Source organism: Pinus tabuliformis, chromosome 2_2 (genome assembly GCF_031772625.1).
Source record: "Pinus tabuliformis cultivar Carrire ecotype Pingquan chromosome 2_2, CPIR1, whole genome shotgun sequence".
NCBI classification, from domain to species: Eukaryota; Viridiplantae; Streptophyta; class Pinopsida; order Pinales; family Pinaceae; genus Pinus; species Pinus tabuliformis.
Window position 1 is genome coordinate 744,075,913 of NC_142300.1, and position 22,714 is coordinate 744,098,626.

General features: G+C 42.0%; 1 pseudogene; it reads left to right on the plus strand.

The window, feature by feature from the left end:
• The first annotated feature begins 800 nt into the window (after positions 1-800).
• On the plus strand, positions 801-3,585 carry LOC149194824 (pentatricopeptide repeat-containing protein At1g77405-like; annotated as a pseudogene).
• The last annotated feature ends 19,129 nt before the right edge of the window (positions 3,586-22,714 follow it).

The following is a 22,714-nucleotide window of genomic DNA, read 5'->3' on the forward strand; positions in this document are numbered from 1 at the left end:
CGTTCTTTGGCTTCCAAAATTTCCAGCCTTGCCTTGGCTTTTATCATGTCTAGGACATAGAGATCTGATGACCAAGTAAGAGGTGTAGATGTGGGATTGTAAATGGTTGACTTTTTGTTTGTTTGTTTCGGGGATTGTTTTCTTCTTCTTTGTCCCTATTAAAGCGAGCAAGTTTGTGCTTTAAAATGCCCCGATATTGTTTTACATTTACCCAAATCCATTTCCTTGTTTTATTCGCTGAAGCAATTTTCAGTTGATCTAAGTGATTTGTTTCCACAAAATCTGAGATTTCCTTGCCATTGTTTTCCATTTTGGAATAAGACCACTTGTAAAACCTTAAACCCAAATTCCCCTACCACACTCCAAACATGAAGAAACCTGAGGATCTAAAATGGGAGCGAAGAGACTTTGCTATGAGAACAATCGGAACATTAAAGACAAAAGAATAACTGTGATTCACATGCACTGTCAAAGACCCTTAAGAAGAGCCCGAAAATGCTTCAACAAATTTTAAAACAAAATACACATACAAAACTTAATCCAAAATCATAGCCGTAGTCTAACAAGATTGCTTTTTTGCCCTAAAATTCATGGGCCATAATTTGAAAAAATAAAGTAAAATTTTTTGTAAATCCAAATTATAATGTTAAAAATTAAAATTTTAGATACCATGACGCTGAACCTATTTCCACCCTCAAAACATTGAATTTATGATTCAAAATTGACTGTACCCGTTTTTTTTTTCGACAATTCCCCAGCAATTGCCCGCATGGCGTAGACAACTCCAAAATAAAATCATAAACCGTGCTGCGGATAAACCGTCGAAGTTCGCGAAGAAGAGTCCTAAAATGTTTCAAACATTTTAAAGCATGTGACAAGTGCTGCGAATTTGAAAGGTCCGCGACCAGAGTAACTCGTGACCAGAGTAACTCAAATGCCGTGTTCTGAGATACAAGAGAAACTGCGTAGTTGGTAGAATACCTGCAGAGTTTCTTCCGTTTGTTGTGAGGACGACAATATTTACCAGGTCCCCTGTACGCGTGTATGCTGCACTCCAAGAAATGCTTGGTAGGTATGCATAGTCTCAGAATCCCTGTTGGAAACGAACCTCAACAACGAACAAACAGTGAAGAATGTGGTTTTCCCAAAGCTGCAAAACTCCGAGAAGGAAAGCTCGAAAGCTGCAAAACCCTGAAGGAAAGCTGCAAAGCTGGAAAGCTGGAAAGCAAGAGCGAAGAGCGCGGGTGAGAAATGAATGAGAAGAAAAGCTGAAGATGCCTGATACACAAGCTGGAAGGAAAGCTCAACAACGAACAAACAGTGAAGAATGCGGTTTTCCCAAGGCTGCAAAACTATGAGAAGGAAAGCTGCGAAGTGAGAAGGAAAGCTGGAAAGCTGCAAAACCCTGAAGGAAAGCTGCAAAACCCTGAGTTCAAATCTCGTTGGCATAGAGTTTCGAGCATCAGTTGGGAATTGAGCATGATGTTAGAAGGTTTTACCAGCTTCTACAATGTCTCCGCAGAAAATGATGCGTTATAGCAGGAGCAAAGTCTGAAGGCGAGGTAAACCGTTACAATGTTCTGGCATTTGATTTTGAGAACACGCGCCCGGCCTCTGTATTCTTTCAAATTGAATCGTTCGCTCCTACCACGATCCAAATATATAAACACATCCACTCCTAATTTGTTCACAGAAACGCGACTGTTTCTCTTTGCATTTCATACATTTTCTATATCCAATTGCCAAGAATTGGAAAATTCAACAGCTCCAAATGTTACCCAATTATGTTCGCACGGACGCATTTCAGAATGCGTTATTTTCTCATGCAATGTTGCCAAAATCGTGGAAATTATTATTCAGACAGACGATATAGAAGTGGGTCTTGATGGGCTTGGCCTCAAAACATTGACCATTGATATTGTCTGTGAAGTACTCAGAACCCTTCAAAGAAGTTTCTCAAAGAGATTACGCAGAAGGATTCCAGACAAAGGTTCCCAATTATAGAGAGATGCCTTTGGAAAGAGGCCCAGCAAGACCAATCTATACGAGGATCCCGGGGTCTTAGAAATCCTTTGTCAGTTAAACAGGGTGTGGATAAAGCATTGAGATTCTATTCATGGGCTGGAAAACAAGATGGGTTTGCTCATGTTCAGCTTACTTGCCAGGAGATGGCATGGACTCTGGCGAGGGCAATCCTACTGAAAACTTTATGGAGGTTCCTCCATGAAATGGCAAGAAAAGAAAGTGGTCTTGTAACAACAAAAACTGTGACCTCTGTCATAAAAGTCCTGGGTGAAGAAGGTCTAGTGAAGGAGGCATTGGCTTGCTTTTATCGAATGAAACAATTCCATTGCAAACCAGATTCGATCACCTACAATACCATTATCAATGCTCTTTGTAGGGTGGGGAATTTCAGCAAAGCGAGATTTCTGTTTTATCAGATGAAAATGTCGGGCTCTAGATGCCCTCCGGATGTTTTCACCTATACTATTCTGATCACCTGTTATTGCAAACACAGTATGCATACAAGTTGTCGGAAGGCGGTTAATAAGAGATTACAGGAAGCAAATCGGTTGTTTAAAGAGATGTGTTACGATGGTTTTATGCCGGACGTTGTTACTTACAATTGCTTGATTGATGGCCTTTGTAAGAATTGCAAAATCGATAGGGCCCTTGAGATCTTCCGACAGATGCATCAGGATGGTTGTGCTCCTAACAAGGTTACTTATAATTCCTTCATCAGATATTATAGCACTGTGAATGAAGTAGATAAAGCTATGGAGATGCTGAATAAGATGGAGGAGAATAACATCTCTCCCACTTGCAGTTCTTATACACCAATTGTTCATGCATTATGCGAAGGAGGACGGTTGGAAGAAGGTAGTAAGGTATTGATAGAAATGGTTGTTAAGGACTCTGTTCCAAGATCTTATACATATAAGCTCGTTACTGATGCTCTTAGGAAAGCAGGAAAAGATGGATTACCAGCAGAGGTATGTAGGAAGATCGAGCTTGGAATTGAAGCTAGGGATAGGCATGTAAAAAGAGTTAAGGGCATGGTCTATACATGAAAAATTATACCCAAGAAAGTTGTGCTTTGATGCAAAACCATGTCTATACGTGAAGAAATATACTCATGAATGTCGTAGTTTGAGACAGAGCCGCTCAGTCTTTGCTTTCTAATCCTCTCAGATCTAGAAAATAATTATACATGAAGCAAGTTTACTTAAGAAAGAAAGATTCGTTGCTCTTCTTGGCTTTCATTCATTGGAGGAGAAAAGATTGCCCGGCTAACTAATTGGTATCAAGCTGCTGTGTCAGTGGATTGTATCATCGGATCCGGTCTACTATGTTCTGCATTGAACTGATGCATATGCTTTAACTCATTTGGAGTCTCCTGGTACTTATTTGAGCTATCTGTTCCCTGTCATCGATGTTTTCTTTATCTGCTACCCTTTGCATCATCCCAAAAAAGATTTCTAATGTGCATGCATGCTAGATTCCAGGGATCCTTATCCATATGGCAAGCCATAATAAAGATTTTACCTTGAGTGATGCAAGTTTTTATACCAGGAGGCTGCAGTAGAGGAGCATATCAGGTAAGCAGGGAGAATTGTCATTAGTTCTTTACTAATCAAATCAAGCAGAGGGAATGCTATGGGTATGGGTTCAGAGAATACACAAGGTTGTGTGTTGCGATCATGCAGTGGAACCCTGTTCTGGGGTTCTTGGCCTCCCTATTGGAGTCGGATCTTCCCTAGATGTGTAAATCCGCTTTGTGTCATCTGAAGCGTGAAAGAACAGTTGTAGTCTCTTGAAATTGTAGAAGCTCTCTTTTGCCCTTTAATCTGCTGTTTTGATTCTTTTGGAGTAGAGCCGTGTTTTTGTGTTCATAGCTGATGCTGTCACGACTCATGGTCCTTGATGGATTCTGCAACTAAAGACTGTATTTCTAATATTAGATTGCATTATGCTGCGATGTTTTCTTTTCCCTTTTCTTTGTCTTGTTTTCAGCATTGCTGAGGAGCTGCGTTTGCACTACCATGTTGTATTCATACTCCACGTATGTTTAGTCCCATTGACCTACTTCTGTGGGCATTTGTTGGACATTCATAGAATTATCTTATTCTATCTACTTACATGAGTAAGGACTTGAAGAAGTCTTAAGGATTTCCCATGAGAGTCCTCCACCTGCTCATGTACGTGAACAAGACAAAACAAGGGAAACTAGACAACAAGCAAACATTCAATGTGAATATAAAGATTAGTTTGATCCTATTTAAGTCTAATGAGAATGCAATGGCTAAGCCTTCTGTGATCAGTTCAGTATGCAGCACAGTTAGGGACAGGAGAGACTATCAACCGAAACCTCCCAAAGGAGGAACATAGCTCATTGACTATGGTTTGTGGCTTGGACGATTGCTGACATTTACTTAAAGGAAATGACCAACTTTAAAGTTTACACTTCCATAACCCACGATCTTTCTGTCACAGGATGACTTTACTTTGTTCCCTTGGAATTGCTACTCAAGTAGATGAGTGTAGCTGGAGGAGCTAGGCTTATATCGCAGGAACTAGCACCTACTGCTGACAAACATAATGCCATCTCTTCCCTTAGCTAGATAATTCCTTTGTGCTTAAGCTCATTATAATCTATAAAGAGTTCCTTATAACCCTAAATATCAAGGAGGGTGACTGTCTTGTGGAGGCCTGCCTGCTAAGCCAATAGCCTGCAGTGGAGGTTGCTGCTCCTTAGACACTGATTCTTTTTTGAAACAGCCCAGTAACTAGTCTTACTTACACTTCAAAGCAAACCCTCACTGTATGCTTGTGAAGAAATACTGTTGCCCCTTTTATATGAGAAATCCCCTTCTACCCAGACTCTTTATGGATTTTATTTTTAGAAGTCCAGGATGCTACCCAAGTTTGCCCTCATTTATTCATGTTTATGCTGTAATAATGATAAGTGTTAACCGAAGTTACCAGGAAATGGAAATGGATATGGATCTGGATCCACCAGATTTTTGAAAAGCCATGATCCGAATATGATGGGGAAACACCATGTACAAAAAAATATAATAATATTTTTAAATTTTTAAGAAACATATTCAAAGTTAAAAATTAAAACCATTCATGAATCATAATATTAAAATTGAAATCGTTAGATAACTTATAAATCTGAAAAATGAAATCATGATGCGTCATGCTTTATACAAAAAGGATAATTGTAAACACAAAATTGAGTGTCTCATCAATGATCACTCTATTGATATGATGATTTAGAGTAGGTCTGACTACATATCCAGAAATGGGTCTACATCCTCATCGTTTGAATATTTCAATTTTACATCATGATCAACCGGTTATTTTCCTTGAAATCCGCCTTAAAATCTGAAAATTCCCAGCTAGTTACGATAGTAAATGAATACAGTACACTGTTTGAGAACATGCGATAGTCTATGTATATAATGTTCTAAGAGGACTCTTTACTTAGAGTTGGATGGGCTTGATCTAATTAAATTCTTAATGACACAACCATCATTTGCACACAAAGAAAACTGAAAACTAAGAATATACCATATGCTATTAATTAGATGTTGTCTCAAGGCTTTCCTGCTAGCATTATCAAAAGTTGAATTTCCTGCTTACTAGTTTTCTGTATTTCTTGCTTCCTTAGGGTTTGGAAATTATACCCATTCATGGGTTTCTTCTTTATAAGCATTGGAGAATGCATTAGATGCCCAGGCTCCTACCACTATGCAAAGATTGAAGTTAATTATTATTTGCATTAATAGCAATATCAAGATTAAAATGGTTTTTTTCTCTCACTATTCCCTCTGAAAGGCATTAGCATGCCTGTATTAGTGCCCAATCTCTACAAATATGTATCGCTGTCTAACATTCTTCCTCAACATAACATATAGGCTAGTTAACCTGTAAAACTTAATGAGGGTATAAGTCTCCATTTGATATGAACACGCAATAGAAATGACAGCCAAGACAAAACAACTGAGAGACACAAGAGATGGGCTAGAACTGTATGTGCTTTACATATTTGAATATATTTTATAATGGTTATCTTTCATTAATGTTACTTTTGATGCATGTTCACATTCCTTGAGGCATGTTTGTATATTTGGAGGCATGATCATCTTCATGGGCTCCTTTCACATCTCACAAGACATGTTCTACATATTTGCAGGCATCATTTTGACATGTTGGCATTCATGATTCTTTATATGGCACTTTGATGGAATGCCCTTCAAAGTTCATATAATGAGGACATGTGACATTCTAAACCCTGTATAAGGATGATTGCACTTTATCTAATGAGCCATCCACCAGCTAGTGCAAAATTTGGGTGCATTCATGGCAATGGAATGATGTTTTTGTTGAGGCTGCCCCTCACTATAGCCCACACGTAGAGCACTTGTAAAATTATTCTTAAAGTAGTCGGAAGCCATAATTAGTGGAGTGACTTGCTTAAGAAGACTTTAGAATACAATTTTTAAATGTTATTTATGATGTATTAGCCCTAGTTTGTGGAATTTTCTACAAGAATGAAGAGTAGAAACTGATCTTCTGGTTTGATAATTACTTCCAATGATTTCCAATCAAGTATCTTATGTCACTTGTATCATTAAGCAATTACACACAAAAAAGCTCAACGATAATGCAATGAAAACAGTAGGATCATAAAGAGACAGCCAAGCACAAATAGAGACAACAAATTTACCCTAGAAAAACCTAACCTTGGGAAAACCCAACAACTTTTCTTCTAAGGAGAAATTGTTCTTCAGTGATATTTACAATTCCAAGAGAATTTTATAAATCTGTGCCACAAATCCAAGTCCAAGATACCAGTCAAACCTGGTAAAATACCATCTAGTCAATGCTGGTCAAACCTCCAAAAAAATCAAAGAAATTAGTGCTGGTCAACAATATGAAATTTTGGCCTGAGGTCAGCTTGCTCCTATAGTCAAAGGGTCAACAGTCAACTGTGGTTGATCGCAGCCCAAATCTGCGGTCAAAGTCTTCTTCTGTGGTCAAACTTGTCTCTATCTCTGCAGTCAAATCAGTCAAACCTTCAGTCAAGCACAACAGATTTTTCGGTCAAACAGAGGAGGTCAAACTTGGTCAAATGGCAGCTTCTTTATCTTGGCCAACCTTCAGATTTTCTCCTCTCGACTTCGCATGTGTGGATCATAAAATAGAAGAATGTGTGTGATTCGAATTAGTCCAAATGAGGAGGTCAACTTGTGTTTTTATTTTTTTTCCCAAGGAAAACTCGTAATCTTCCATTAATTTTGAAAAATTACATATAGTAGATGCCAGTGGCATATGCATAACTACTGGCCAAGGCCAGTTCAAGGATCAGTAAAAAAATAATAAGTTTTGGCCGAAGCCATACCAAGAGAGAGCTGTACATATTCACCTCACAGGGTGATCATCGTGTCTAGCATGCAAATAAAAATTAAAAACATAAATATATACATATATTGATACTATGTATCAACTGTAGGAAAAACCATCCAAAAATTTAGGCCTTGTCCACCCGAGGATATGCTCTTTCTATGTATGGACGATGGTAATACTGATATTGTTCTACTCCGAGTTCTTCCTGAATCATCCATAAGCCTTTGGGGTGTGTCAAGGCCTCCTTGGATAATTTGTCAGCAGCCTCGTTATGTTCCCTGTAAATGTTTTGACAGAAGATAGAGTTAAATTGTGCCTTGAAAACCATAATCTCATCCAGAATGTTTCTAAGTGTATGAGCATGACAATTATTTATATTGTTGAACCAATTTATGATGATTTTGGAGTCTCTAAATATCTGTAGATTATTGCATGAGTGTGCCAATGCAAAATGCAATAGGTGTATTTGGAAATGGCGCTGTTCAGATAGGTATAGTAGGATACCCCCCCACATCCTTGAGATTGGGTTGCTCTGTCGAAATATGCCCATGGGATGGATCGATCTATAGTCTTAGAGGTATGAGATCGTGACATAGTAGTCTAGGGCCCCTCAGGGATTCCATGATAGGCGGTAACGATCTTAGCTGTTATGAGTGGCCATCGTGTCGATGTTCATTTAAAAATGATATCATTTTTGGTCAACCAGATCTTCCAACATATGAGAAGAGGTAAGCACCGTGTCTTGTTGTCTTGTTGCTCATCAATCCAATTGTTCCATGCTTCAGGGATCGAGAGGCGGTGCCATCTTCCCTGCTTAGAGAGGAGGTGTATTACTTGTTGCCACAATTGAACATTCAATGGGCAGAATAAAAATAGGTGTTCATTAGTCTCCTCCGCCTGTGTACAGAGGACACACCAATGCGGCCCATAGTGAGATCTGTGCATAAGATTTTCTCCGGTAGGTGTCTTGTTGTTGAGCACATTCCACATAAAGAGTCTAGCTCGTGGAGGTGCTTTGAGCTTCCAAATCTTTCGCCACCAGTCTAGAAGAACAGGTGGTTTGCGGTCCAAGAGGAGGTTTGGGTAGCCTGCTTTGGGTGAGTATTTCCTGTGTTCTGCCAGGGTCCATATGAGCTCGTCAGGTCCCTCCTTAATGCGTACATGAGCTTCATTAAGGGCATTTATATATCCTTCCCAGCTCTGATGCCAGTGATCGGGAATGCCCAGGTGTCGAGCAGATAACCATGCTTGTTCAAAAATGGAGTTGTTCTCCATGTCTGCTATCTGGCCGATCACCTTAATGTGCCTCTGGTTCAGGAAGTGTATGAGCTCTGGAGGTAGCTGGTGCATGTTTCCCCCATTGGTCCACAGATCTAAGCCTATTCGGGCCATATTGCCTTCATTGAATTTCCAAGCAAGACCCTCTCTGATGTTGGGCATAGAATGAAGTACAACTTTCCAAACAATAGTAATCCCTGTATGAGGCCAGGTAGGGATGCGTATCCAGTCCATGAGATGATGTGGCCAGATATATTTGTGATATGTGACTTTGGTCCAAAGATTCTGTGAAGTGAGCAAGGACCATCCCATCTTGGCTGTTAATGCATGAGAAAAAACAGAGATGTCTTTTAGACCCCAACCACCCCATTTTTTAGGTAGAGTGATCTGCTTCCATCCTACCCAGTGTTGCGGGGGAGCGCCCCCCCCCCCCCTTTCGAACCCGCTCTCGAAGCGCGCTCCGGGCGGGAGCGCGCTCCCAAAATCGCTCCTGGACGGGAGCGCGCTCTCGTAAAAAAATTTACGCTCCTTGGTCTGTTAGGGAGCGATTCAGGGAGCGATCGCTCCCGCGCTCCCGGAGCGTTTTTTAATGCCCGGGAGCGATCGCTCCCCGATCGCTCCCGGGCATTAAAAAACGCTCCGGGAGCGGTTCGGCGGAAAAAAAATCCGCCGGACCCGAAAAAAATAAAAAATTTTTATTTTTTTTTTTGTTTTATAAGGCCAATGGGCCAAAAAAACTTTCATTATCACTTCATTGAGCAAGTTGGAGCTGGAGCAAGAGCATTGGAGCGAAGAGCAAGTGCTGAGGAGCGAGGAGCAAGCCTGCAGAGGTAAGTAACTTAGTAATCTAGTTAGTTTAGCTGGTTAGGTAGTTAATTTAGTTGATTTAATTTAGTTGTTTGAGTTTAACTGTTTAAAAATCATGTATTTAAATTAAATTAATAAATTAAATGAATTAATCCCAATAAACTAAATTAATTTGCAGATTCAAGACTCAAAACCCTACAAACATCAAACACCATGGACCTGGGGATATTTATTGGCATTTTCCTCTTCCTGGTCCCTTTTATGGTTATTATGGTGGTGGAGAGTAGGAAACAGAGCCTCAAACTGAAGAGGTGGATGAAGAAGCCGGAGGAAGTCAAATGGGTGAAAACCCCAGTGAGGAGGAGGTGGAGGAGGGTGAACATGACCCTAAAAAAACTAAACAAGACCAAACTCCATCGTGGAAATATGTTCACAGGGCTGAAACAGGGAGAGGGGGTGGAACCACTAAATTTCATTGCCCCCATTGCAACACTGATTACACAGGCTCATACACCCGTGCTAGAAGACACCTCTGCGGGAAAAGGCCATGGGATGGAGAGAAACAAATAGGAATCAAAACTTGTGCAGCGGTGTCAACAGCGGATAGAGCCAAATACATAAAGGAAGAGGAGGACGCCCAATACAGAACAAAAAGATCAAGGGGTTTCTTTGAACCAAGCTCACAATCACAAAGAACTCCTTCAGCATCCTCCCAAGGCAGTGGATATGGACATGGAGGCACAGGGTCATCATCTTTAAGGCGTAGAACCATATCAGATTTCCTTGATGAGGGGTGTAGGAATGATGTGGATTCAAAAGTTTACAGGTTCCTCTATGCATGTGGGATACCATTCAATGTTCTATGCTCACCTTATTGGCACGAAATGGTTTCTGCCATAAATGATGCCCCTAAAGGATACAAGAGCCCTGGGTATGACAAGGCAAGAACTGTTGGCCTTGATCATGAAAAAGCAAAAATATCACATTCTTTAAATAAAATGACAAGTTCTTGGACTGACAATGGGGTGTCCATTGTATCTGATGGATGGACAAATGTAAAAGGCAAGCCATTGATAAGTGTTCTTGCTGTGTCTGTTAGTGGTCCCATCTTTCTAGCTGCACATGATTACTCAGACAAGTTCAAGACCGCTATCAACATTGCAGAAGCATTACTTGAAACAATTGAGCGTATTGGCCCATACAATGTCATCCAAGTCATCACTGATAATGCTCCTAATTGTAAGGCAGCGAGAGCAATTATTGAGGATAAATACCCGAACATATTTTGGTTTGGATGTTTGGTTCACACATTGAACCTTCTGTTGCATGATATTGTCAAAAACAAAAATGAACAATGCCAATGGATTGGTGATTTGTACAAGAAAGGAAAAAAATGATAAAATTTATTACAAATCATAGCAATACCCATGGCCTTTTCCGCAGTCACTCGAGATTGGAGTTGCTGAAGATTGCGAGGACTAGATTTGGTAGCTATTACCTCACCTTCAGGCGCCTTTTGAAGGTAAGAGAGGCATTAGCTAGCATGGTATCAAGTCCACATTGGCAGGTGTTAAAGGAAAGGGCTACAAATGTAGCTGACATGGCAGGTTTTGAAACGGTGGAGGAGGCCGCTCTTGATGGGCAGTTTTGGACAACTGTGAGGCAGGTATTGGATTTCACCAAGCCAATTTATAACATGATTCTGTTTGCAGATACAGACAAACCAGTGATTGGCGAGGTGTATGAGCAAATGGATACCATGTTGGGGGAAATAAAAGACATTGTTCATAATAGAGATCCCAACTTGTACAAACTGATTCATGATTGTGTGTGTGAACGGTGGAATAGGCTTAACCTTCCACTACATTGCTTGGCGTATATCCTTACACCAAAATACTACTCAGCATCTTGGTTGGGCCAACCTGCAGCAGGTGGTGGTGTTAGGACCAAACCCCATTTAGATCAAGAGGTAACTGGAAGCAGTAGAAAATTTGGTGTCTGACAGGGAGGAATGTGCAGCTGTGCGCCTTGAAATAGGCAGATACTTCAGTGGCAGTGGTTTGTATGGTAACTTCCATGCAATGGACGACAAAGATAAATTTGATTCTCTCACATGGTGGGAAACATATGGCGGCCACGGACTTTTGCCAAAATTGGCAAAAAAAGTTCTTTCACAGGTTGTAAATTCTTCTTCTGCAGAGAGGTGTTGGAGCACCTACAGTTATATACATATTGTGAAAAGAAACAGACTTAACGAAAACCGAGCAGAAAGCTTGGTTTATGTGCACTACAACTTGAGGTTGTTGAGCCATTACTGTGATCGGGCTAATGAAGATCCCACATATAAAATTTGGGACAATCACCCTGAGGACGACAATTTGGAGGATGGCATTGTACATATTGAAGAACTAGAAGAGGAGCTTGTACGGGATGAAAATGAAGCAGCTGCAGCAGCCATGCCACCTCCACCTCCACCATCCAGTAGCAGTGCTCGAGGCCCGAGTCTTGTTCCATTGCTGTCGCCACCTCCATCGACACCCTCGCGTGGAGGTTCTAGTTCTGGTCGTCGGTCTGTGCGGGAGACTCCTAGAAGACCACCACGACCTGCTTATACTCCTGGAGACTCTCGTGGCAAGGGCCACTTGTAGATTTACAGTTTACTTGTCTTTTTTAGTTTCTATTAGACTTTAGTTTTCATAACTGTTGAGTTTTGAGTCCTTGACTCTTGACTCTTGACTCTTTCATATCATTATGACATTATGATATTTTTTGTAAACATTATATCACTGTGACAATGAAAATTTGAAGTTTGAAGTTGGGCCTTGGCAATTATAACTCATTGGTAATGATTGTGAATTATGAATATGATGCTTTGTGAAAGACTAAAGTTGTTTCATTTCATCTCATTATTCATGTTTCATTTTATAAATTTTTAACATTTCATATCATGTTAACAGTTAGAAGTTAGGACTTAGAAATATCTTCGATATTACTTCTTGTAATGGTTAAACTTGGCTTACAAGTACACCTTTGGTGATCAATGATGATAAATGTTATTGAATTTTCAATTTTGAAAGCTTGAAGTTGAAACTTTAATATTGAATTTGATGAATCATGATTTATAAGACTCAATATGTTGCAGTTGTAATATGTATTTTACTAACTTGTGGACATGGTTGATGACGATTATAATTTCTAGATGATTGATGTGATATGGTTCAATGATCAATTTATGTTTTTTATGTTTTTTATGTCTATTTCATCATTCTACATGTTTTTGTTGACATATATGTATCAAAAATTAAAAAATATAAAAAATATATATATTTTTAAAAAATCGCTCCCGGATTCGCTCCCAAACCGGGAGCTTCTGAAAATGGTCGCTCCCGCTCCCGCTTCCGCTCCCGCTCCCCGCTCCCGCTCCCGCTCCCAAGTAACATTGATCCTACCCATGCATAAGGCTTGCCCTCTTTATATCCATTCCAAAGGAATCTGCAACAAATCTTCTGTATGCGGGCAAGAATTCCTTTAGGGATCCAAGCCAACGTCATCTAGTATACAGGGGTGGCTTCCAAGACAGATTTTATGAGGACAAGGTGACCTGCTCTTGAGAGGAAATGATGATTCCAGTTTTTCAACCTCTTCTCAATTTTAATTACAAGCCAAATCCAATCCGCAATTCGATAGCAGTGGGGCTTGAGCCAGAACCCCAGGTATTTGAGGCCATCCTCCAGGTGATGCTGTTGGAATGAAAAAAATTGATGAGCAATTTTGGCTTCATGGGGGGGAGTATAAGAGAGGGTGATGGAGGATTTGGAATGATTTTCTTCCATGTCGGTGGCCATAGCAAATATTTTGAGGATGTCATGGAAAGTGGATGAGTCCTGCTGGCTGCCATCTAGGAAAATGAGGACATCGTCAACAAAAAGAAGATGGGTGAGGTAGCAGAGGTCATTCATTTTTAGCCCATGTAATCGACCATCCCTCTTGGCTGTTGCAATGAGTCTGTTGAGGCCCTCCATTACAATCAAGAATAGTAGAGGGGAAAGAGGGAATCCTTGCCGAAGGCCTCTCTCAGCATGAAAAAAATGTGAAGCAGAGCCATTAATGAGGACACTGAAGGATGTCGAGTTGATGCAGCACATGATCCAATTGATGAAGGGAGGGGGAAGCCCAGATGGGTGAGGATCATTTTGATATAAAGCCAGCTAACCTTATCAAAAGATTTGGCAAGATCAATTTTGAGAATGTCTCCTTTAATATTTTTGTGCATGATAGAATTTGAGTTGTTCCAACAGCTTCATGAATTTGTTTGTTCTGGAGGAATACAAATTGTTCAGAGGAGATGTGGCGAGACAGATTGGGTCGGAGCCGATTTTCAATAACCTTGGCTATGATTTTGTACAAGCAGTTATAGAGGGAGATAGGGCGAAAGTCATTGAAGGATGCAGGGGAGTCGGATTTAGGGATCAAGGCAATGAATGTAGAGTTAATGGCCTCATACATACGCCTAGAAGATTTGCATTCTTCCACCACCTTAAGCAGATCAAGTCCAATGAGTTCATAGAAGGCAAGGAAGAATTCGATAGTCCATCCATCTGGACCTGGACCCTTGTCTTTCTTGAACCATTTTAGCATTCCTTCTAGCTCTGCCTCAGTGGCTAGGGAAATGAGATCCTCGGTCGAATCCAAATCCACAAATCTGGGGAAGTGTCCTGCAATTTGGACAATTTCAGCAATGGTTGCCTCTCGGGGGGCCATGAAGAGATGTTTGAAATGTGTATTCCCCAGATGAGAGAGTTGTCTGAAGGTAGTTGCCATGCTTCCATCTTCCATGGGCATATTCCAGATAGTATTGGAGATTTTCCTTCCTTTTGCATAATTTTGGAAGAACTTTGTGTTCTCATCCCCGGCTTGTAACCAGATTGCTCGGCTTCGGAGTCACCAAGTTTCTTCCCGATCCTTCAGAATTTTGGCTTTCTGATTTTCCAGTTTGATTAGCTGGGTCTTGGCATCAGCAGATGCAAAACCTCTGTTCTGGTCGTCCTGTAGAGATGCCAGAGATTGCTCAACTTCAGTGAGGGTATTGTCATCCCTCTTGGTTTTTTCCTTGGCCCATTTAATAGAGAGCTTTTTGAGCACTGAGAGGTTGGAGCAGAATCCTTCTGCCCAAGTTCTGCCTCTGGATGGCGGATGGAGTCGCCAAAAATCATTAACCAATTGGATGTAGGATGGGTCCTTTAACCAGGTGGAGTTGAATTTGAACGGTGCCCCTAGTTTTTTTGGGGACCTGAGATCTCCATAAATATGGGGGAGTGGTCCGAAATACCGCCAGATCCCACCCATTGTCTGTAAAGGGATAGCTTTTGAATCAGAGAGTCCTTGATCAGGAATCTGTCCAGTCTCCTAGCCAATGCAGCTGCACCCACTCTCCGATTTCTCCAAGTAGGAAGAGGTTTGATCATAGGAATGTCTGTCAGATGATGCTGATCCAACAACATCTCCATAGTTTCAGTGAGCATGTCCACTTGTGCATTGGTCCCCCAGGATTCTCCGTATCCAATGGAGAAATTTAGGTCACCTCCGATGATGAGATTTTCCGAGGATGTGATTGATAGATTGAGAAATCGATTCCAAAAGGCCTCTCTGCTGTGACATGGTCCATATACATTGATAATGCGGAGGTCCATCCCCAACTCAGATGAGAAAATATCCATACCAATGAAGTCGACCCCTCCCCAGGAGGCCCTCAGGTTAATGGTGCGAGGGTTATAACCCAAGGCCAAACCGCCTGATCGCCCTATTACATCCAAGGATTGAAATATCCAGCCAGGCTTCAGAGAGCCGAGAGTGCGGGAGGTAAGGTTAGCTTCTCCCAAGGTTTCTTGTAAAAAAATGATGTCAACAGACTCAGATTCAAAGAGTCTTCTGAGGGCTAGTTTTTTGGGCGAGCTAGCCATGCCCCTGCAGTTGAAAGAGAGCCACTTCATGGGGGAAGCTGTGCATGGGTGTTCAAAGCTCTAAGTACCTGGTCAAGAGAGGCTTGTCTTCCAGAGGAAACTTCTGCCCCATCTATCAGAATAACTTTAGATAGATGTGATTTTCTGCCACGGTTGGACTTGAGGGGGGAGGAGAGGGAAATAGGCCAGTCTAGAGGAGAATTTGCCATCATGGATTGAGGGTAGGCAAGACCTAAGGTTGTATGGATGGGGTGGATCAGAGGGGAGATATGGGGTGCAAGAGGGGGTGGGAGGAAGGTCAGGCGGGAATGATGGGAGGGTGGTGGAGAAAACCGGTAATTGAGGGATAAGGGGACAGGGGATGGAGGAGAGGGTGCCATCTGATGCAGATGCAGAATGCACATGCGATGCAGAAAATGCAGGTGAAGAATTAAAAGCAGAGATCAGAGAAGGAGGAGTACCCGAGGAGCGAGCAGCCTCTGCAGCAGCCCGCGATCTGGTCATCGTTGGGGAGGGGGGGCGTGGTCCGCCGGATGCAGCCTGATTGGTTGGTGGTTCCATTCCAATCATTGTCGCAACAGGTGATGGAGTCGAGCTCGCGATGGGTGCAGTGGTATTCTTTGTGGCGCCTTCTGTTCCCATAGGAGGGTCTGTGGCCTTACGCACCAGAGGGCATTCCTTGAATAAGTGTCCCACTTTGTGGCACCTTTGACATTTGAAAGGGATGCCTTCGTAATCCAGGATTTTTATTCTGGTGAAATGCCGCCATTGAAGAGTGATTTTCTCCTCCAGTCCTTCTCTCCTGTCCAGGTGCCCTAGGATGCGGGCTAATGTTCTGTTCCTGGATTGAATGTAGGACTTGTCATAATCTAAATAAGTGCCCAAGGCGTTTCCAATGCAGACAAAGACATCTTCAGACCAATATTGCAGGGGGAGACTAGGTAATCTGACCCATAGCGGCCCAACCCCAATCTGCTCTCGTTCAGTGTCGAAGATCGGGCTCCAACGTTTCATCAAGACTGGGGCCATTTTGATGTGCCAGTATCGAGAGAGGGCCAAGGTGGTGTATTCCTTCAGAGAGAAGTGTAGCGCAAACAACCATGGGGCAGGATCTATACTTCGGTGAGATCCTTGAAAGTACTACCCCAGATTTCTTTGACCCAACGGTTGAGGTGTTCCGCAGTGTAGGCGCGACCTTTAACCCTACCCACCAGAACTTTTCCGGCCGTGTTAACCACCTCACCCATATTGAGGCCTTCTCCGAATTTGAGGGTGAAGTCCTTCGCGGAGGCCTTCACATACTTTGTCTTCCTTTTCCCGGATCTGGGCGCTGTTGGGTGGTCCAATAGAGGGTCAGGTGTACCCTGGGTCTCTTGCTGAGGGCACTGTGCGTTGTGACGAACCTTGACGACCGGGGTTTCGAAGCACCCAGAAGGTAAAGCCGAGGATGCTACCGCCTCTGTGGTGGATGGGATACCTGGTGCCGGGGGCTGCTGCACGGGCACATCTGGAGGGACAGGTTTCGAAAGGGAAGAGAGGTGAGATGCGTGGAAGTAATCGCTAGGAGGCGAGGGTTCGAAAGGCGGAGAGGAGGGCGAGCACACAGTGAGAAGGTGGAGGGTCGCAGGTGAGAGCAGCGGGCAATCTAGATCCGGAGAATCGATGGAGAGGCTAGCAAAATGGAGGCTGGAGGCGGAAGTTCCCGGTAAGGTAACCACAGGAGGCGAGCCTGTGCGATAAGAGGCAGATAGGTTACAGAGAACGGTTAGGGCTGACGTAGGGTTAGGTTGTCGGAAGATTTGTTGGTCGGGGTTTGGGTCAACAAAATAGTCGACCGCATCGTGTTCCATGTCCTCCATGCTGCAGCGAGATCGGGGTTATCGTAACTGACGGGGGAAGCAACAGGGGTGAAATGGAGGCAACAACTAGTAAAGAGTGATAGCGGACCCTAGGAACGGTACCAGTAGTAAACAAAGGGTAAAAAAACACAGTTACCCGTAACCACGGCTCAAAACGGTCTTCGTTGCCTCTATTGCCCCACATCATGGTTTAACAGTTATTGCTCGTGTTTTTATATTTGTCAAATGGGTGATTTTTTGATCAAAAGTCACGACCTACACCCCTTCATGGTGCGACAAACTTGACCATTTGGGGCCTACGTGAAGCCCAAAAATATATAATTTTAATTTTTTATTTCCATAATTTTCTTTGGTCGACTTTGGGGGCCTTTTGGCATGCAGGAATACTTCTCGATGCTATACAAAAATCAACAGTTCCTCTTATTGAGGGAGGTATTTTTTGCTACATATTTCTCTTGCTAAAATTTCTTCTTCCTTAAGAAAAGTTCATGAGCTTGTCATATTGATGCATGTCTATAAAATAACTCCATCTTGGAGTGAGGTAATGTAACTTTCTCATATGTAAACATCCAGGGTTTTTGGCCAAAGTCCTTTATGGCTTCTTAGGCAAATGTATCAATCTCCTTTGGTCATGACCTAGCCAAGTCCTTCTGGCATCCAAGTTCTTCTAGCTTCTTAGGATACAATCTGCCTTTGGACTATTCACCTTTTAGGTCAAATTCCTTTATGACATAGGCAAGTCCTTCTGGCTTCTAAGGAGAAGATCTATCCCATCTTATAATTTCCATGGGACATTCACCTTTGGTGAACCCGGCCAATTCCTTTTGGCTTTAGAGGTGAATGTATCCTATAATTGCCTTGGGCCATTCATGTATTTTTTTGGTCAAAGTTCTTTATGACCTAGCCAGGTCCTTCTAGCTTCAAAGGTGAATGTATTCATCTCCTCTTGGTCAAAGTCCTTTATGGATTCAAGAGATGGTTAGCCCAATCTTGCAAAGACCTCATCATTCCCTTCCAATGAGGGAGACATTCAACATCATACTAAGCTTGTCTTTGTCCACAATCTACTCATATGTGGATATGTAGTGGAGCTCTATTGCTTCTCTTTGCATCATGTCTCGAATGAATTGACCTGACCATGTTCTTCTGGCTTCTAAAGCCTCATTGCTTCATGACTTGTGATATTGCAAAGACTCACTTAACCTCATAAGACATATCTCAAATCACATCTAATTGTAAAACATAGGTACCACATGCTTTGCTGTTATCCATTGTAAATGCCTCGTCTCAACCATAAACTAGTTTAGGGTGTTTACTGCGAAGCACAATCTGGCCTGGTGTTAATCAGGTACATCATGAATCCAATCAACTGCCTATACATTGTGGGATTCACCAAACCAAAATCTCCAATCTCAAGATATAGTATATTTGCCAGAATCCTTCAATTCAATCTTCGAGGCCAAACTCCCTCTGACATTGAAGTAGGTCTTCTTGTGGTAGTTCTCGCTGCTCCCTCTATCACAAAAGTAAATCCTCCTATCATTGCTGCTCCCTCTATCATGTAAGCAAGTCCTTCTCCTAAAGCTGTAAGTCCTTCTGCTAAGGTCTCCTCTGGGAAGACACACTGCTTCTAGAGACCTTTTGTCTCTAAGCATCTAGTCTGACAATCCTAATCCCATGACATATTTTTGGAAGGTTGCTTCTTCCACCTTGCTTTACTGTCGACTCCCTTTGAATAGGAAGCTCTTCCTATTGTCAGACACAATCTTGGATGTTGATTTGTCCAATTTCTTCCTAACATGAATATGACCATCTGTGATAGGAGTGAAAATCTTCTCGTAGACCACTCCCTCTTACCAGGAGAATCCTCTTGTCACTACCTTGCCTTGTACTTCCTGATACTGCCACCTATGTAATGGTAGTCTTTGCAATGGACTTGTTTTTCCGTAAACCTCATTTAAAGGCCATGGAAAAAGAAAATTCATAATGGAAGTAAGAAAGAAATATCAAGGATACATAAAAAAATGAAAAGACAAAAGGCTGACTAAATAAAAATAATAATAATCAAGGGAGAAATATATGAATTACTTATCTTTTGATTAAACTGCTCAGAGTTATATGGAATTGTTGGCTCCCTCTTGATCCTCAATTCCTTGCAGAAATTAATGAAGTCCATCTGCAATCCCATCAAGCTTGGATTCCTTGTCTTCTTTTGAGGTGAATGCTCATCCTTGTCCTCAAGGTTAGTTGTTGATGCATGTTGCTTTCCTTTTTCTGCATAAGAGCTAGGCTTTCTTCATCCTGTGGATTCATCTATGTTGATTTTTGGTAGCATTGGATGTGCTCTAAGTCTTATAATTTGCAGGGAGGCTTAGAAACATGTATTCTCCAATACCCAGAAATCGTTTTGGGAAATTCCACCCGAAGGCGGTTTTATTAAAATAATTAATTATTTTTAATGGGTCTCTAAGTCTAAACTTAGGAAGTTAAATTAATTAATGGGTATTAATCTAAATTGTGGGTGTAGCTTCTAGAAGAGGACGAGGATCAAGCCAAAATGATCTAAGCCATTGATTAGAAGTTTAGGGTTTGAAGGAAACCCTAGGCAATTTGGTTATTAGAGTTTGATGGATATTATGAGATTAAGGTTTGGAAGAAACCCTGGATTATAACAAAGATTTGAGATATGCAATCTAGAAACACTAGCATGATCAGTTTGAAGATGTTCTAGCACTTGTGACAGGTTTCATGTAGCACTAGATGGGTGTAAAATTTTCTGTTTTCCCACCCCGGTTTTCAGTTTCACCTTATTTCTCCCATGTAGTTAAATGCCCATTCCCATAGCCATACATTTAACATACTGAAAAAATAAATATTGCTGAAAACACAAATTCTGGAAATTTTTCTGAGTGCTGGAAATTGCAGAAATAAAAATCAGCAATTAAAAACAGCCATTAAAACACATTTAAACTCAGTGATTTTTGGTCAACTTGACCCTGGAAAAACCCCCTACAACTCTTGGGGAAAACCAGTTTGAGAGCTCTTCTTTATTTCTGGAAAATGCCTTTTTACAGAGAAAATTTTCAGCAAATAAATTTCAGCAAAAACAGAAATTTCCAGCAAGCAAAACTTATCTGTTTTCAGCCCAAACGACAATCTGAAAAATGCTGTAAGAGCTGTACGGACCGTACGGATGTACGGACTGTACAGACGTACGGACCGTACGGACTGTACGGACTGTACGGACGGCCGTACGGACTTGTACGGACAGCCCTAGGAAAAAGTGCAGAAAATCGCCTCCTCGATATTCGTGCTGAAAATTAATTTTTCCACTATTTTGCTCACAAAAACTGCCTTTTTCTGCTTGTTCTTTATGCTGTTCGGATTTGCTGAAGTGCTGCCTTGGTGTGTGTGCCAAATTGCTGCCTCTTTCTCCTCCTTGTCCAGAAATCTCCCTTGCTCTCTTGCTCTCCTTCTCCCAATCTGCTCATGAAAGAATGAATGATCTTTTTCCTCCTTTTCATCCCTTAACCCAACCCTAAATGACTTTTGGGTGATCCCTAAATCCAATGGCTGAAATAGATTTAGATCAATGGCTGAGATTAAATGCTCATTTAAATCTCACTTTCTATTTTTTAATTCACCCCACTTTAATAAAGACCCACTTAGTCATTTATTTCCAAAGTCACTTTTCCTTTCTAATTTTTCATTGACTTTATAAAGTCACTTTAAAATTAGACTTAGTAACTTTATCACTTAAAATCACTTTCAAATTAGATTTAACTTTATAAAAATTATAAAGTTACTTTAGGAGAAAAATTAAATTCTTTTGGACACTTTTCCCTAGGCCAAAGATCAAAGCCTTAGGGAACCACCTGTCCTCCGGTACCAAATTTCAACACTCCCTCTTACCGAGGAAGGTGTTCCTCACCACACCCATCTTGTCTCTGAAGTAGACATGCTTGCCCCGTGGTAAGGCTTTGGTAAGAATATCTGCAACCTGCTCATCAGTGGAAATATACTCAAGCTTCACAGCTCCCTTCTGAACATAGTCTCTGATGAAATGATATCTGATCCCGATATGCTTTGACCTGTCATGAAATACTGGATTCTCCGTGAGTTTAATGCAACTCTGATTATCACAGTAAATCACTGAAGGTCTCAAAGGCTGACCAAATAAGCCAAACAACATCTTGCGAAGCCAGATGGCCTCACAACTAGCTAGACTGGCTGCCATATACTCTGCTTCCGCTGAACTCAGTGCTACTGACTGCTGCTTCCGGCTGAACCATGACACTACTGCTGAACCCAACCCAAAACAACACCCTGAAGTGCTCTTCCTATCAGAAGCACAACCTGCCCAATCAGAATCAGTGTATCCTGCCAATCTCACTCCATCTCCCTGCCTATAGTCCAGACCATAATCCACTGTCCCCTGCAAGTACCGCAAAATGTGTTTTGCAGCCACCCAGTGAACCTTCCTAGGCTCACACATAAACTGACTCATCGTGTTGACTGCAAAACAGATATCTGGTCTGGTGTTGACCAAATACATCAAGGAACCAATCAGCTGCCTGTACAATGTGGGATCCACCAACTCGGAATCCGAAGCATGAAGCTTCTTCCAGTTGGTGATCATCGGTGTCGACATGGGTCTACAATCCTCCATGTGGAATCTGCTAAGGATGTCCACAATATACTTCCCCTGCCCCAGGAAGAAATGCCCCTCCTCCTGCCACACCTCCAAACCCAAAAAGTAATGCATCAAGCCGATGTCCTTCATCTCAAACTCCGCCGCAAGATCTCTCTTGCAGTGCTCTATGAGTCTCTCTGCACCTGTAATGATCAAGTCATCCACATACAGCACCAGAATGAGGGGCTCCTCACCAATCACAATAAAGTAAAGGTTCGGATCTGCCTCACTCTTTGTGAAACCCATCCCCTGCAAGTATGCATCTATCCTGGAGTACCAAGCTCTGGGAGCTTGCTTCAGGCCATAAAGGGCCTTCTTCAATCTGCACACATGGGACTCCTTCCCATGCACCTCAAAGCCCTGTGGCTGCTCAATGTACACCTCCTCCTGTATGAAGCCATTGAGAAATGCGGTCTTCACATCCATCTGGTGGATCTTCCAACCCATCTCTGCTGCTATCGATATAATGGAGCGGATCGAAGTATATCGAGCCACGGGAGCGAAGGTCTCCTCATAATCAACTCCCTCTACCTGGGAGAACCCTCTAGCCACAAACCTTGTTTTGAATTTCTCAATGCTGCCATCTGCAGCATGCTTTACCTTGTAAAGCCATCTGGAAGTAACCACGGATTTGCCCTCAGGCCTCGGCACCACCTCCCAAACATCATTCTTCATGATAGAAGAATACTCCTCCTGCATGG